Here is a 10,617-nt window from a genome sequence, read left to right on the forward strand (position 1 = left end):
AAGAATAGTCAAAAAGAAAAATAGAAAACATTCATAAAGTGCCTATTTTCATAGGCTTACGTTAGGTAAAGGATTGGGGGCCAATTTGACTACCAAACATATATTCCCACACTCCCAAGTGAGGTCTCTCATTCCCCCCTTACCTTGATGAGTAGAAGACAGAGCGCGTACGGTTCTCCATTGACATCCTCCTCATGCTTCTCTTGAGTCTTCAGAGCACACGCGTAGAAAAGAAGGGGAAAGTGAGAAGCGTGAAAATAACCTATGACAACCTCCTTTGTTAAAAATAATAAAAATAAATAATACTAATAATAATAGTAATAATAATATTATTATTATTATTTAGCAAAAGACCACTACGTCCCTCCTTCCCTTCTCATAAAATAATTAAAATAATTAAACATATTTCCTCCTTTTAAAAAAATAACATAAATGTAATTCTTGATAAAAACATATTTTCATAAAATTAGTCTTATAGCAAATAATCCAAATATTAATTAAAAATCATGTTTTATATTAAAATAGAGGTCACATAATACAGATAAATAATATAAAATATACTTCTCCTTTTTAGTAAAAATAACATATGTTTTATGTACTATCCGTACCGCGAAGCCGTGTTCCAACTCAGCTTCACAGCGCAGGACGACCTCGGCCAAGACGAGGTCCGCTACCTAAATAGGTCATAACTGATCTCAGGCCCAAGGCCCAACAAAACCCTAATCCACACAAAGGTACGTGCATTACTTATACGAGACTCATACACCCACAAACATTAACTTTAGCATCGGAGTCTCTTTTGCAAGTACCACCCCCATCTTGGAGCAACAAGCGTACCAGTAAAGGAGGCTCGCCGATCATACCCAGCAGATCATCCCCTACGACCGATCTCCGGTAAGAACATTTGGCGCCCATCGTGGGGCCGATCAAGACAGCTCTTATCGACCATGCTTATGGTTCTCACCCGAAGCCATAGTAGACGAGCAACAGACGACGTAGATCACACGACGAACATGGACAACGAAGCAGCATTGAGAAGGCTGATCGAGCAGGTCGAACAAATACGGCAGCAACACACCGCCGATCTGTAAAGCATGCGTGTCAAACATGAAACGAACCTAGCAGCGCTACGTACCACCAAAGAAGCTGACCTAGCTGCGCTGCGCGCCGAGAATGAGCGCATTCGTGCCCAGCTTCCTCGGCGCCCTTCTGATCAACCTCCTCAATCGAGTAACCAACACGAGGAACATTCAGTTTCTCAACCACAGACAACACCTAGGGCACCGACTCCCAGGCCTGCCACACATCGGTCGCACGCACCGACGAACAGGTCGGCCCATGAAGTCAGCATTGCTCCTGCCCAGGCTCCTGGATATCGGGCGAGCATCCGCCGCCATCCTTTCATGGATGGCATTATGGAGACCCCCTACCTTTCGACTGGAAACCCCTCCACATCGACCGCTACGACGGCACGAAGGATCTGGATGAGCACATCGACCTATATATCACGCAGGTAAACCTTTACACTAATGATGATGCTATTCTGTGTAGGGTTTTTCCAACCTTGCTCAAGGGGGTTGCACTCAACTGGTATACCCAGTTACTTGCTGAGTCGATCGACAACTTCGAAACCCTGGTAAGGCGATTCACGGCGCAGTATGCCACGAGTCGGCCTCACCATGTCACCTCCGTTGCCTTGGCCAGTCTCAGACAAGGTGACGACGAATCACTGAGGGCGTTCATGGAGCGCTTTTCCAACATCTCGGTCAAGATTTGTAACCTAAACCCCGAGGTCGCCCTACACGCCATGCTCATGGCGCTCAAGCCAGGACCTTTTGTGGATAGCCTGTGTCGCCGAGCTCCCGCTGACATGGACAAACTTCGTGCCTGAGCTGTAGGGTACATACAGATGGAAGAACACTCCACTTTTCGTGACCAGGTTCGCGGAAAATCACAAGCGAAGCCTGACCATGGCCACAAAGACAAGATGAAAGTCACCAACGACAGCCAGTTCAAGAAGACTGCCAAGGCAAATAAGGGGGGGAGATACGACTTCTACACTCCCCTGAATACGCCCCGAGTACACATCCTGGAGGAGGCCAGCAACAACAACCTGCTCACCCTATCACCACCAGGTCACAACCCCAACAATGCAGACAAATCCAAGCACTGCAGATACCACAAAAACCACGGTCACACCACTGAAGAGTGCCACACACTCTGAGACCGTATCGAGGAACTCGTCCAGGCAGGTCACCTCGGCCAATACGTCCAACGACAGTAGGGTCACAGAGGGGGCTACAATGGATGAGGACGAGGCAAAGGTCGTGGTTCAGGAGCCCACATGGACCAACCCTTTGGTTCCCAGCAAAATGCCGGTGGCGTAGTGCAGGCCGAGGTAAGCCAGGAAACAGGGTCAACTCCCCTACGGGGAGTAATCAACACAATTGTAGGAGGCTTTGCAGGGGGAGGATCCAACAGCTCGACCTGAAAAAGACACCTGCGCAGTATCAATAACATCCACTCCGCTACCTTGGCCTTGCACCAAAGCTCACCGTCGATCACCTTCACCGACGACGACTACACTGGCGTCTGCCCCAACCAGGACGATCCAATGGTCATCGCCGTGGAGGTTGCCAATTGGGAGGTCCACAAGACGTTGATTGACCAAGGGAGCTCGGCTGACGTCCTATATTGGCCAACATTCCTCAGGTTAGATATCCCTCACTCCCTTATCCAACCTCACACATAACCTCTAGTCGATTTTGCAGGAGAGCGAGTACACACTCGAGGGTATGTGGACTTGCTGACAACCTTCGGAACCTCTCCCGACACAAGGAGGATTATGGTCCGATATCTCCTCGTAGAAGCCAACACGTCTTACAACATAATCATTGGAAGGCCGATGTTAAACCAACTCAGAGTAGTGGTGCCTACCCCGCACCTCACCATGAAATTCCCAAGGAGTGATGGCAAGATTATCTCCGTTAAGGCAAACTAGAAGACAGCTCGGCAGTGCTACGCCGAAAGTTTGAAAGTCTCTTCACTCGACGAGCGTTGCCGTAGTGATCCCCCCACAGTGGCTCACATCACCCACGGACACATGTTATAGAATGGAGAGACTCAATCAAAACACAAAAATGCACAAGAACTAGAGTACCTAAAGCACAAAACAATTGATTCACGGATTAGGAACAAGCAAGAACATGAATCAATTTACTTCTTATGTGACATATAGGATCTATCAATTTTTTTATAGAAAATTTAGATCCATGCAGCAAACACATATTTAGACATAGGAGAAGGAAGATACAACACAGATTCACTTAAAAAAAGTTAGAACACAAAACCTCAAGAGCACTAGGCTCTAGATACCAAAACTGATGGAACCACTTGGAGAAGAAAGTTGATTCTTCAAGTTTTCCATGCAAGGACCGAAGAACTCTTAAGGTAGAACTCCTTGAGGTGGTGGAATCACCTTGGAGGATTCTCTAATGGTGGAGAAGAAATGGAATAGGTTCGGTTACTTCCTAGCTTGTGAAGGAAGCTTGAGGAACTAAGGCAAAGTTTGAAGAAACTTTGATAGAAACCTTAGAGAGAGAGTTCTCTACGGTTTTTAGGAGGGACTTTTGGAGAGAAATCTGAAGGTTTATTTCTCAAATGCTCAAAAGTGATTACAAGTGAAGAGAAAATGAATTTATAGGGAGAGGTAGCTTCTAGGAGAAGCTAACCTTAACCATGGTTCACTAGGAACCATGGTAAGGTGTAGCTAACCTTCCATGGTTTATAAAACTTGTAGCAGAAGCTAACCTTGACCATGGTTCACTTAAGAACCATGGTAAGGTCAGCGTAACCTACTAAAGTTTAGAAACTTGGAAGGAAAGCTTCAAAACTTGAAGAAGGAACTAGTCAATTTCGGCCAAGAACTAAGACACAAGCTAGGCGGCCAAGGCTCCAAAATGCTCCATGATTTATTTTGAAATTCTTTGATTTGGTTTAGTTAGGTTCATCATATGATGATGAGACCTAGCTAAATCAAATCTATGAAAAATTAGGAGCAAAATGAGTTTAATATGCAAAATTTTGCCTAGGCCCAGTTCTGGCCCAATTACTAGTCACACCCTCAAGCATTGCTAAATGCCACCCCTTTTTCCCTACTGAAAAAATATAAAATGAATGTATCATCAAAGGAGGTTATATGGAGTTAAACTCTCCAAGTAACCCACCCTAAAAATAATATACAATCACTAATTAAAAGCCAGTAAAGTGCCTCACAAATATAAAGGCAAAATTAGACCTATACAAAGGAACTATGTACAAAATATATGAAAAAGGTCTTTAAGATCATCTCATTCCTCTTAGTTATTTTAAGATATCACCTCTTGGATTCCTTGGCCTTGGCCATATATAGTCTATCATCCCCTCCTTCTTGAAAAGGATTTGACCTCAAATCTCGAGGGTCTCCATGATTATTGGCCATACCTACAAATATATAATAAAATTCATTAGAGGTGATATTTTCAACAAATAAATGTGAAAGGTATATCCTAGAAGGAATCCTTTCATGGAACCTAAAGAAATCTATGATACTAGACCTTCTAATATAATGAATAGGATCCTCTCCTAAACATAGACTAGGTATATTACTAAATCCTAAAAATGTGCTAAAACTAAAACTATAGCACACTGAAGACTTAATCCTAAAAACTAAAACATCTTGCCTAAAGTACCCTATGTGGTAACCTAGGCATTTCCTAGAAAATAAGGAAAATACTACTAAGAAATTTCCTAAACAATTTTGGATTATATTATTTGTTGGATAGCTATGAAAAGAATTTGTCACAAGGAACCTTGAAGGTTCAGATGTTATATCCAACAAATAATATATTCCATAAATTGGGTGCATTATTAAAACAACTAAGGTAGGAAAAGTACTACACAAAGGAAGGCTATCTACCTTGGGAACCACCAAGGAAGTAGCATGAGAAGTGGAACTAAGTGAAGTCCACTTCTCCTTCACCAAATCTTGAAGTTCAGACTCTTTCTTTAAAAATAATGAATTTATGAATCTCCTCCTCAAGACTAGTGGCAGAATAAGGGCAAGAGTTAAGATCTTTATGAATAAAGAGAATATTTTCCATAGGATTTTTAGTACTAAAACAATTCTCTTTAGTCACAAATCCTTTAGAGGATATTTCTTCCTCTTTACTCTTCCCTACACAAAGTTCTTTCTTTTTTTCTATTTCTTCTTTTCTTTTGATTTTCATTTGTCTTCTTCTTTTGTGTTTTCTCATGTCTTTTTTCAATTTTTCTTCTTCTTGTTTAATAATTCTCAACTTCTCATCTAGGATAGCAAGTTTGGCCTCTCTTTCAATTTTCTCCTTCTCTTTTTGAAAGGCCTCTTACTTCTTCCATAGTTTAAGTGATTTTAGCTCTTTTGTTAAGTAAGAAATGCTTTTAGGAGAGCTATCACTTCCACTATAGTTGGATTGTTGAGACATTTTAAACAACAAGATTTTTCTCTTCACACAAAAATAGATTTTCAAAAAATAATATTTTTGAAGTACTTAGACTTGGGACTTAGAGGTCTAAGAGTACAAATTGAACTATGGAGGGAGGTGAACTACTAAAGAGCCACTTAATAACCAAGCCTCTTCAAGTAAAAATCTCTAAACCCCCTTGTACGTTTGCATTGCACAAAACAATTTTCACAAAGATATTTTTCAAAGAAAAATAACAAGCAAGTGCCTAAAGTGTACAATTAATCAATACTTGAAAACATAAATGGCAAGAAAACATAGATTGCTTGAAAACTTAAATTGCTGAAAACATAAATTTCTTAAAACATAAATTGCATGAAATCTTAAAGACAAGAAAACATAAACTAGGCGTTGAAATCAAATAAACCTATGTGAGAGCTTAAAAGGCACCAAAGACCTTCAAGGACCCTCTCACAAGTACTACACGATTTTACTGTTAGAACACTTAAGGAGAGATGGAGATACACCAAAGGCACTCCAAGAAACTCCTTAATAAAGGCCTTGTACAAAAATGGAGAATTAAAAATTTACAAGAAAAATGAAATGCAAATTTACACCAAATGAAATGCAAATTCACACTTAAATGAAATGTAAATTCACACCAGATGAAATGTAAATTCACAATCAAATGAAATTAGTGGCTGCACTTAATTTCAAAGAAAACAAATTAGCCACTAATTAGAAACAAATTTTAGAAACGGATTTTGTAAGGAAAAATAGGTTTAGTAACAAAAATTTCCGTCACTAAAATTGGTCTCTAAAGTTCACAAAATTTTCAAAATTTTGTTGCTCCTTCTCTTCCAATTTCAGCCACCAAGCATGCAGCCCTCACAAGTGTATCACTCTTCTTTTAGAAGCAACCTTGACTTTGGTTACTTCTAGGTGTTTGCAAGAGACCTTCCACCAAGAGAGAACAAGCTCCCTAAGCAACCACTAAAGCCTTCAAGTTGACTTCCTTTGACTTGGCCTCCTACACCTTTTAAGAAGCACTCAACCACCTTCAATTGCTGGAATATTAGTGCTAAAACTAAAAAGGCACAATTTATAATGGCTACACCAATTGGTAGAATGAAATGAGACAAACTAGAAGGAGTTCCACAAAAAAGACAAGCAAAAATTAAGGCAAATTTAGAAAACTAGCACACAAAGGATAACCTATCAAAGGCACTAGAATGGATTACAAAAACAAAGCTAAGATTAGAAACAAAATTAAGACACAAAATATGTGGCTGGACTGAAAATTAATAGGCAAAGATTTCACCAAAATCGAGAGCTAATTCACACAAATTTTTCACTCCTTTTGGCTTTTTCTTTAGCTATTTTCTTTCTTTTCTTTTTGCAAAATATTTTTCACTTATTTTTCTTTGATTAATCAGGAGTTTAAATGCCTTTTGAACAATTATAGGTCTCGGCCTTAGGCTAGAAAAACTGCAGCAAAAATATTTTCACAAAACAAGAGGTGTTCACAAGCATGTTTTCACTAGTGCTTCACAATTTTATAGTATTTTTAGGTCAAATTTTTAGGCACTATTTTCTTTTGTTTTTCTCATGCATTTGGAACACATACACCTTTGTTTTGCCTCTGTTTCTAATGTATAAAATTTGTTAAAAGTTTCAGCCACACAATACGACTCAAGGAAACCTAATAGGAATTAGTGTTTAGTAATTTTTTTTTTGACAAAACTTTTAACAAGACATAATAGAAACCTAACTCTAGGAAATTTGCTAGAACTAATAGCAAATTATGAACACAAATATGTAAAACAAAAGCACATATAGGTAAGGTTCAGATTCAAAAAGAAAAATGCAAAAAAAATTTCGGACACAAATAACACAAAGAAAATTAGGTCAAACAAGCTAGTCTAGGAAGTTTCAACATGTAAAAGGACTACACATGACTTCTTGGACAAAAAAATTGATTCAAAAACAAATCTAATGCTTAATGAATGTTGTCCAATCACGGACACATGTTATAGAATGGAGAGACTCTATCAAAACACAAAAACGCATAAGAACTAGAGTACCTAAAGCACAAAACAATTGATTAACGGATTAGGAACAAGCAAGAACATGAATCAATTTACTTCTTATGTGACATATAGGATCTATCAAAATTTTTTTAGAAAATTTAGATCCATGCAGAAAACACATATTTAGACATAGGAGAAGGAAGATACAACACAGATTCACTTAAAAAAAGTTAGAACACAAAACCTCAAGAGCACTAGGATCTAGATACCAAAACTGATGGAACCACTTGGAGAAGAAAGTTGATTCTTCAAGTTTTCCATGCAAGGACCGAAGAACTCTTGAGGTAGAACTCCTTGAGGTGGCGGAATCACCTTGGAGGATTCTCCAATGGTGGAGAAGCAATGGAATAGGTTCGGTTACTTCCTAGCTTGTGAAGGAAGCTTGAGGAACCAAGGCAAAGTTTGAAGAAACTTTGATAGAAACCTTAGAGAGAGAGTTCTCTACGATTTTTAGTAGGGACTTTTGGAGAGAAATCTGAAGTTTTATTTCTCAAATGCTCAAAAGTGATTACAAGTGAAGAGAAAACGATTTTATAGGGAGAGGTAGCTTCTAGGAGAAGCTAACCTTAACCATGGTTCACTAGGAACCATGGTAAGGTGTAGCTAACCTTCCATGGTTTATAAAACTTGTAGGAGAAGCTAACCTTGACCATGGTTCACTTAAGAACCATGGTAAGGTCAGCCTAACCTACCAAGGTTTAGAAACTTGGAAGGAAAGCTTCAAAACTTGAAGAAGGAACTAGTCAATTTCGGCCCAGAACTAAGACACAAGCTAGGCAGCCAAGGCTCCAAAATGCTCCATGATTTATTTTGAAATTATTTGATTTGGTTTAGTTAGGTTCATCATATGATGATGAGATCTAGCTAAATCAAATCTATGAAAAATTAGGAGCAAAATGAGTCTAATATGCAAAATTTTGCCTAGGCCCAGTTCTGGCCCAATTACTAGTCACACCCTCAAGCATTGCTAAATGCCACCCCTTTTTCCCTACTGAAAAAATATAAAATGAATGTATCATCAAAGGAGGTTAAATGGAGTTAAACTCTCCAAGTAACCCACCCTAAAAACAATATACAATCACTAATTAAAAGCAAGTAAAATGTCTCACAAATACAAAGGCAAAATTAGACCTATACAAAGGAACTATGTACAAAATATATGAAAAAGGCTTTAAAATCATCCCATTCCTCTTGGTTCTTTTAAGATATCACCTCTTGGATTCCTTGGCCTTGGCCATAGTCTATCAAGAGTCCTCAAACGGTGAAGGAAGTCCAACGACTGGCAGGAAGGTTGGTTTCCCTGTCCCGTTTCATTCCCAGGCTCGCGGAGAAAGCAAGACCCATCTTCACTCTGCTAAGAAAGCCAAAAATTTCGAGTGGACAGACCGGTGCGAAGAGGCTTTCAAGAGTTTCAAAGCTTTCCTCACAAGTCTGCCAGTCCTTTAGAGGCTGGATCACCAAGCCGACCTCCTCCTCTATCTGGCTGTGGCAGAAGGCGCGATCAGCGCAGTTATAGTGCAAGAGCACCAAAAAATGCAGACACTAGTCTACTTTATCAGCTGAGTTCTCCAAGACACGGAGAAATGGTACCAGACGATTGAAAAGCTCGCACTGGCACTTGTCACCGCAGCTCGGCGTCTCCGACCTTACTTCCAGCGCCACCAGGTAGTCGTCAAGACCGACTACCCGATCAAACAAATCCTAAGAAAGCCAGAGCTCGCCGGGCGGATGATAGCATGGTTGGTAGAATTATCTGAGTTTGGCATCCAATACGAAAGTCGCGGCGCTCTGAAAGCTCAATGCCTAGCCGACTTCGTAGCCGAACTAATGCCAACCTCAGTCAACGAACCGCAGGTATGGACTTTACATGTTGACGGGTCCTCCAACTCTAAGGGTGGTGGTGCAGGTATCATCTTGGAAGGACCGAATCAAGTCACTCTAGAGCAATCTCTCAAGTTTGGCTTCAAGGTGACCAACAACTAGGCAGAATACGAGGCGCTCCTCGCAGGGCTGAGGCTGGCTCGCGACCTCGGAGCACGAAGAGTGAGTTGCAACAGCGACTCAAACCTCATGGTAGAGCAGCTCAGCGGGACATACCAGGCCAAGGATGTTCTTCTACAACGGTATTTCCTTGTGGCATCACAGCAGATCTCATCCTTCGACGAGTTCACCATACATCATGTACCGCGAGAGCAAAATACCAGAGTTGACCTCCTGTCAAAGCTCGCTAGCACCAAGTGCCTCGGACAACATCAGACCATCATCTAGGAAACCTTGCATTCACCCAGCTTAGACGACAAGATCGTCAACACCAGCAACAGGGAAGAACAGGGATGGATGACAGGCATTTTGAACTACTTGAAGGCAGGAGTTTTACTCGAGGATAAAGATGAAGCTCGAAAGATGAGGATAAGGTTAGCTAAGTTCGTAATTGTCGGAGACGAACTGTTCAAGCGTGGCATCTCCACCCCTTTGCTCAAATGCTTGACTGCACCTCAAGCCGCTTATGTCATCGAGGAGATCCACCGAGGTATATGTGGCATGCACTCCAGAGCGTGCTCGATGCCGACCAGGGTACTCCGAGCTGGATACTACTGGCCCACCTTGAAGTCGGATTGCCAAGCCTACGTGAAAAAATGTAAAGAGTGCCAGCAGTTTGGCAACACGCATCGACAGCCACCCAAAGCTCTCCACCAGATGATGTCTCCGTGGCCCTTCCCCCAGTGGGGAATGGACATCCTAGGACCCTTCCCCCCCACTAAAGGTTAGCTCAAATTCCTCTTGGTGGCAATACACTACTTCACCAAGTGGATCGAAGCGTGCCCACTGTCGCCACCGGCCCAAACGGGCTTTCGGCATTCGCGAAGGATGGTTGGACTCGTTTAATTATTTAAAAATATGGATTGCTAGAATGACGTATTCTCAAACTGAGACCTTGTCAAACGAGCAATTTTATTAAATGATTCACCAATCCATATTAATCCCAAGCGGGACCCTCCATGGATTAGTGGTTTTCGCAAAAGGAGGGTTCGTGGAGTCGCCACCAA

The sequence above is a fragment of the Cajanus cajan genome, chromosome 7 (assembly GCF_000230855.2).
Source record: "Cajanus cajan strain Asha chromosome 7, NIPB_CcT2T_4, whole genome shotgun sequence".
NCBI classification, from domain to species: domain Eukaryota; kingdom Viridiplantae; phylum Streptophyta; class Magnoliopsida; order Fabales; family Fabaceae; genus Cajanus; species Cajanus cajan.